This window comes from Muscardinus avellanarius (assembly GCF_963383645.1).
Source record: "Muscardinus avellanarius genome assembly, chromosome: 3".
Classification (NCBI taxonomy): domain Eukaryota; kingdom Metazoa; phylum Chordata; class Mammalia; order Rodentia; family Gliridae; genus Muscardinus; species Muscardinus avellanarius.
The window spans coordinates 121,335,402-121,342,896 of NC_137788.1; the positions used below are offsets into that span (position 1 = coordinate 121,335,402).

The following is a 7,495-nucleotide window of genomic DNA, read 5'->3' on the forward strand; positions in this document are numbered from 1 at the left end:
AAAAAAAAAAAAAAAAGTAAATATAATTGAATTGTAAATCAGGTATAATTTCAACCTAATGAACCATGCAAGAGTAAGGGTTAATAAACCAATGTGCTTTGAATTTGTTCAAGTACTGATATTTCTGTATATAAAGATTTAGCAAATATAACAGTTAATCATGAGAAGTGAAAAAAAGATTTCTCCCCAAACGAAAATATGAAAACAAAGTTAAAATACATAAAGTAATTAGTATTCCACACAGCATAAAATCCGACAATCTAAGTTTACATGACCCAGTTGACCGTATGTGAAAATGCCAAGCAGATATTAAAACTGATATTTAAAACCAGCTTATAATTAGGGGATCATCTAAATCCTTAATTAAAAAACACAAATGAAGTGGAAGCTTTAAACTGCTAAACACCATTCCATCTATATTTCAAGTTTGAAAATGCATATTTCCAAGCAGCAATACAGAATTATTCATAAAGAATGCATAGTGTCTGAAAATTATGAAAACATCCCTGCTACCGATACATTTCTAAAGGCCAAACTGAATACCATATTTGTTACTTCCGTGTAGCAAGAGACTTCTTTCTTTCTTTCTTTCTTTCTTTCTTTCTTTCTTTCTTTCTTTCTTTCTTTCTTTCTTTCTTTCTTTTCTTCTTTTATTGTGGTACTGGGGTAAAACCCAGGGGTTTTTCTACCTCCAGGCTATACTCCCAGTTCTATTTTATACTTTATTTGGAAACAGAGTCTCACTAAGATGCTGAGAGCCTCACTGAGTAGCTGAGGCTGGCTTCGAACCTGTGCGATCCTCCTGTCTCAGCCTCCCAAGCGCTGGGATTACAAGTGTGCACCACCATGCCCAGCTAGAGATATTCATTTTCCAAACAAATAAAATTCAGTCTAGGTATGAATGGAATGAATTACAGTCTTTTTTTAAAAAAATGTCTTAGTTGTTTGGGATCCTTAAGCGTGCAAAAGCTTTGAGTAGGAGGGTCTGCCCGGGCATCCAGGGCGTCCGTCTTATGGCATCCAGTTACACCAAAGCAGGGCATGCTCCTGGGTCATCCATGTGGTGAGCCAAAGCCCTTGACTTGTCAGGCCTGCTGCCACAAGTTGAGCGGCCATCTCTCCACGTCCACCTCGTCCTCCCTTGCCACCATGTCCTGGGTGGCCTAGGTCTCCAAAACTGATCTCCAGCTGAGACGTTATATCAGTTGCAGGTTCCAGAAATGATGCTTCATGACCGACCCTTCAGCATGAGCTCTTCACTCTTTGATTTATGAAGAACAAAGCCCTTCTCCCATTGCCCATCAGCACCTCCTTTGGTTTTCAGACACTACATTCTACTCTTCCTCGGTCATTACTTTGACTAGCCTTCCACTCACCCAAAGTCTCTTTTTCACCCTCTTCTGTAACCTCTTCGCCTTCGTTCTCCTTATTTCAGTGTCTGCCACTTGGAGCTCTTCGCCTTTAAGTGTTTTCTCAGTTGCATCCGATTGGTCCAAGTCAGCTCACTTGTCTCTGCTGGTCCCCAGTTGTGAGATGCTGCCTCTGCTCAGGCAGGTCTGTCACTTCCACTTTGCCTTTCAAGTTCACATTTACCACGAGCATCAAATCCATCTCCCCTGCCACTCCACGTCCACGGCCTCCTAGACCCCTTCCAGGACCACCATGACTTCGGATGGGCGGTGGATATTTGGTCTATCAGCTGAAAATCCTCCTTCACCCTTTTCTTCAAGCGGCTTTTCAAATCTTCTTTGGTCACCGTTCTGGTCTCCTATCAATGATTTCCCCTTCACCCTGAAGTTGTTGATCGGGTCTTCTTTCAACACCTCTAATTCCTTCTTTCTTGAGTGCCACTGGTGGCTGTGTCTCCTCCTTCTTGTCAGCCATACCCACCAGGAGGCAGCAGGTTCTAGGGCATTCTGTGACTCTGTACAGCTTCTGCAGGCATGATGGAGTTGGTCTGGGCATGAGCTGCACTCTCAGCCCCAGGGCCCCCAACGCCACCCCCACCGGCTTCTTTTTGCTTGTTCTCTGCTGCCTTCATTTGTGGTCAGATAGCTGGTTGGTCGGGTGATGACCACGCAGCCAAAGCCTTCCCATGGGTGGCCAGGCTTCAGCTCCTTCCACAAGGTGGCCGTCCAGCAAGGAGGCCTGCTGTGGAGTTTAAAAGAGAAAAAGGCCGAGGCACCGAGCAGCTCTGTGGGGTGCAGACGAGGACACGGCTATGAGTCGAACTCATGCAGTATTTTACTGCCCAAAGAGTGAAATAAAAATGTTAGTGTCAATGGCTAAGTCTGTAAAGCTCAAAAATCCCCTGAACAACATGGAGTTTTCCACATGGCAGGGAGAAGCTCAGAAATAGTGCTTCTTGAAGACCCTAGAAGTATTAGCCATTGGGGAAATGCAACCTAAATCGTTATTTATTTATTATTTGTGGTGCTGGGGGTTGAATCCAGAGCATTCTACCTCTGAACTACACCCTCAGCCCTACTTTATTTTTATTTGCAAACAGGGTCTCACAAAGTTGCTAAGAGCCTCCTAAGTTGTTGAGGCTGGCCTTGAACCTGTGAGCTCCCAAGTACTGGAATTACAGGTGTGTACCATCACACCTCACTCTAAATCACCTTCGATATAGCACTTTACGCATTCAAGGGTGGATATAATGAGAGGACAGATACTTATGCTGGTGGAGAAATTGGAAAGTTTATTCGCTGCTCTTCATAACAGTGGTACTTCTGCTTTGGAAACACTCTGGTAGTTCTTCAAAAGATTAGACTCAGAGAACTCAGAAAGGAGTTGGTAGATGAGGAGGCTCCAGGGTGTGTGGCTGTATCTGAGGCCGCTTTTTAGATGTCAGTCCCAGAGAAGCTTGTAAACTAATGTCATTCGTAAGTTGATTACCTCCCCAAGATTATTTAGTTTAGTAGGTATCAATATCTGGCAGAAAATTTAGGGAGAAGCCAGGTGTGGTGGCACACCCTTTAATCCCAACATTTGGGAGGCTAAAACAGGAGATTGCAGGTTTGCAACCAGCTTCAGCTACTTAGTGAGGCCCTCTACAACTTAATGAGAACCTGTTTTAAGATAGAGAATAAAAACCAGGGCTGGAGATGTAGCTCCTGGGTTCAAACCCTGATACCAAAAAAAAAAAAAAAAAAAAAGAAAGAAAGAAAGAAAGAAAGAAAGAGAGAAAGAAAGAAAAGAGACACATAGCTCCATAGACCAGACAGGCCTTATTTGGAGTAAAGTCTGGGAGGGGGAACTGACTGGGAAAAGAGTCCCAAAGAATCAGAAAAGCCCCCTTCCTTACAGACTAGGGACTTCTTATGGGGCATCAGGAGAGAGGGAGGGCACAGCAGTTGTGTACTTCTCTGGCTGGTAGGAGAAATACACAATAGCAGTTGTGTATTGCTCTGACTTACCCAGTTGATGGGGCAGGGGCAGGGGTGGTGAGAGGCATCTTCCGCCTTTCCAGAAGTCCTTTGCTCTTGACCTCCTCCAGCCAGGTCTCATAGTCAGATCTCACAGTGCCCACAATATCTATTTCAAGAATCACATGCTGTTTATTATCCTACATGGTTAATTAAATATGAAAAATTAAAATAAATTATATTTTTAAAGAAAATAATGAACATTTTGCATCAAAGCTATTTCTTAGATTTCAATATTCTGGTTGTCCTTGATGGTGGTGGGGAGTTAAGCAGCTCTATGATATCACCCCACCACTGCCACTTCTATTTGTAAATCCAAGATAGTAAAAATAATGCCACCAATAATTCATACATGAAAGTTTGTAGCAACTTTATTCATACTTGTCAAAAAGTAAAAAGGCCAGGTACAGTGGCACATGCCTATTATCCTAATTACTTGGGGTCTGAGATAATAGGATCACAAGTTTGAGACCAGTCTGGGCAATTTGATGAGACACTGTCTCAAATGTGAAGAACTGGAGGTATATCTCAGAAACAGAGCACTTGCCCAGTGTGGGGGAGGCCTTGGGACCAACCCCCAGCCCTGCAAATAAAGGAAGAAAAAAGTAAAGATGATAAAATTTGTATCCAGTGAAAAAATGGACAAATGGAATGGCATAGTCCTAAGATGAAAATTATTTAGCAATAAGAAGGAATAAAGTATTATTTATGCTACAATGTGGATGAAAATTGAAAACATTCTATGTAAAAAAAAAGTCAGACCCCAAAGGCACATATTGTATTATTTCATTTGTATGAGATATCAAACTAGGAATATCCAGAGACACAAAGTGGACATAGGTTTTTCCACATGTGAAGAAGAAACACAGACATCTTGCTTATTAAAAACCTTAGAGTCCTGAGCTATTAGGGAAATGCAAATCAAAAATCGATTTCATATTGCATTTTACTTATACTAGTGATTGGCTAAAGCTGCAAAATTGGGGGAAGTCAGGAATGGGTGCTCTGGGTATAAAGGTTGGCAGGAGGGGACATCACAGTCATCAGGAGATGCTAGAGAGAGAACATTGCTGTAATTGCAAGTGGAAGGTTCATAGTTTTCTCCAACTAAGAATTCTCCAGAATGGAAAACATCTAGGTGCTGTGCTCCCTTGAGAATCCATGTTTCTCTATCAGCTTCCTCAGGGCACCCCTGACCCCTTCTTCCTCAGCCTGTAAATGATGGGTTCAGCACGGGCGCCAGAAATGCACAGAGGCCAAGATGTCCAAGTCCAGGGAGCAGCCTTCGTGGGCCTGCAAAGTTGAAGTTGGCCATTCTGAACAAGACCACACCCCCTGAGGTGGGACACGCAGGTGGAGAAGGCGGAGGGGATGCTCGGGATGGCCGAGGGGATGGTGCGTAGGCGCCTGTGTGGACAGGTAGGGGCTTGGCCGGTGGTGGCACTGGCCACCGGCAGCTCAGTCTCATTGACAGAGGCGTCTGAGCAGGAGAGCTGTGGCAGCAGCGCACGTCATCAGGGACATGGCTGATCCGTTTGGGCCCACACAGGGCGGGTGTGGCTGCCAGCGCAGTGAAGAGGGTGGCAGATGGCCACACAGGTCGTAGGCCTGGGACAACAAGATGCCCTCAGCGTCAGGGCTCACCAAGAAAAAGGTCTTCAAGGCCACCCTCCTAGGAGAGAGTCTTCTTCTGGAAGTTTTCCAGCACAGTAGATATGTAGCAGGGTGGTAGATGTGTAGCAGAAGTCCAAGAAGCTCAGGTTGCTGAGGAAAAAATACACTGGAGTGTGGAGAGCAGGACTGGCCCTGGTGGCCACTATGATGAGCGCCTGACCAGGAGAGCTGTCAGGTAAACGGCCAGGAAGACCAGGAAGAACCAGCCCTGCAGGCTGCGGGGGGATGGGGGGCTGGAAAATCCCAAGAAGATGAGTTCGGTCATGTAAGTTTGGTTTTCAAATGTTTTTAGAACTATGAAATAGAGAAGAAAAAAAAAAAACATAATGGGGGCGTGCTGAGAGCACCCCACGTGGGTTTGCATATCTACAGGGACATAGCAAATAATGTTGGATGAAAGTAGTGTGGACACTGGGAAACTGTCAGGCTGACCTCAGGGGGGTCACTACTTCTCAGTTTCCTAGTCAGCTCAGGCCCACGACATCCTACAAATTTGTATGGCTGATGGTGAGTGAGTCAGTGGATCTTTACTCAAAGCCAACAACAAGCCAGTAACCTTACATTGGTATGAGCTCATTTCTCATGTTTCAGTAATCTCTCTCTCTCTCTCTCTCTCTCTCTCTCTCTCTCTCTCTCTCTCTCTCTCTCTCTCGTCCTTTTGGTAAGCATCAGATTTCTTCTAAGAAATAAATTTTCATTGCAAAAAATTAAGAAACGTTACAATGACTTCACTCATCTTCAGAGTCATAATCGGTGCTTTCTCTCTTTCAGTGTATCCCATTATAGTTTTCCTTTCTTCATTTTTAAAACTCTTGATCCATATGTATAGCTTTAAAATATTAGGAACACAATCTTCCAGATTGAAAGCAGGTTAAACTATCTACCAATGACACAATCCTTTAATCAAAATACCAAATAATCCACTAGCTAAGAAAGTGAATCAACAGTCCAGCAGAGTTGCACTCAAGATCTTAACAATCATTTGAGCCAAGGGTGGTGCTGCACCTTTGTAATCAGCGCTTGGAAGGCTGAGGCAGGAAGATCAAAGGTTTGAAGCCAGTGCTTAGTAACTTAGCAAGACAATGTTTCAAAAATAAAATAGGGCTGGGGGTGTAGTTCAGTGCTACAAACCCTGAACCACACAATATCAGTACCACACAGACACAAAAAGAAGCAATCTGTTGTGTTTCTATACAGCTGCAATGACAATACAAAAAGAAGTTAAGCAATCGATTTCAGGGCTAGAGATTCAGATCACTGAAAGAGCAGTTGCCTAGCATGTGGGAGGTCCTGGGTTTAATCCCGAGCACTGGGAAAAGAAAAAAAATCATTTTTTTCTTTCCATTTTCAATACAACAGAAAGAATTAAGTACTTAGGATACTCTTATAGGTAGTTAAAGAGTTGTATACTTAGAACTGCAAAATATTGCTGGAAGAAGATCTAAGTATGGAAAGATATCTTGTGTTTCATAATAAAACTTAAGATTGTAAGGATGTCAGTACTACCCAAATTGATCTACAGATTCAACAGATACCTATCATATCCCAGTTTTCAGGGAAATGTAAAATCCCATTCTCAAATTCATACGGAATTTCAAGGGACAGCTAATAGTTCAAAACAACCTTGAAAAAGAGGAATGTTGGAGCTAAAACTATAAAACTCTCAGCAGAAAACATTGGGGATAATCTTCATGCCACTGGATTTGGGAACTATTTCATGGATATGGTAACAACCACAAAAGCAGACAAATTTTATGTCCTCAAATTAAGTACTGTCATAGGTCGGGTCCTCCTTCCCCTTCCCCAGTGTGACCCCTCAGCAGGACTGCAGGTGGACCCTGGAAGCCAAAAGCTGAGATATTGTGAGACTCCAGGTGTCACGAGACTCCAAACATCACGGGACAGACTCCGGGGGTTGCAAGACTACAAATGTCACGAGAGAATCGGCATGCCTATAAAACATCAGTGCTTTCACTCTGCCATGTGACTCAGCCGGACGATTGGAACAACTTGCGACTCTCTGGATGTGTGGCTCGTCAGTCCCTTCCCCCACAGCTGGCTGACTCCCTGGAGGGTGCCAGGTTGGGTCCGAATAAAGCAGCGGTCTCTGATAACCCGGTTGGTGTTTTTACCTCCCTCCTAAACTCCCTAACTCTATTTTCATTCATTCAAAAGGATGCTATGTAGAAAGCAAAATGACAACTGGTAGGATGAAAGAAAATATTTGCAAATTGCAAATCTGATAAATAATTAATGTTTTATATATATATACACACACATATATATGTATATAATGGCTAAAACTCAACAACAGTAATAAAAATGACTGAATTAAAACACAGGCAATGGACTTGAGTAGACATTTTTCCATTTTTAAATATACAAATGAAAAA

At 43.1% G+C, this 7,495-nt stretch overlaps 1 pseudogene across 1 annotated transcript; it reads right to left on the reverse strand.

Moving 5' to 3' along the window:
- Window positions 1–1,024: 1,024 nt before the first annotated feature.
- Window positions 1,025–2,041, reverse strand: LOC308260320 (SERPINE1 mRNA-binding protein 1-like; annotated as a pseudogene). The gene has a single exon. The product of its transcript is annotated as an SERPINE1 mRNA-binding protein 1-like (transcript).
- Between the last annotated feature and the right edge of the window lie 5,454 nt (window positions 2,042–7,495).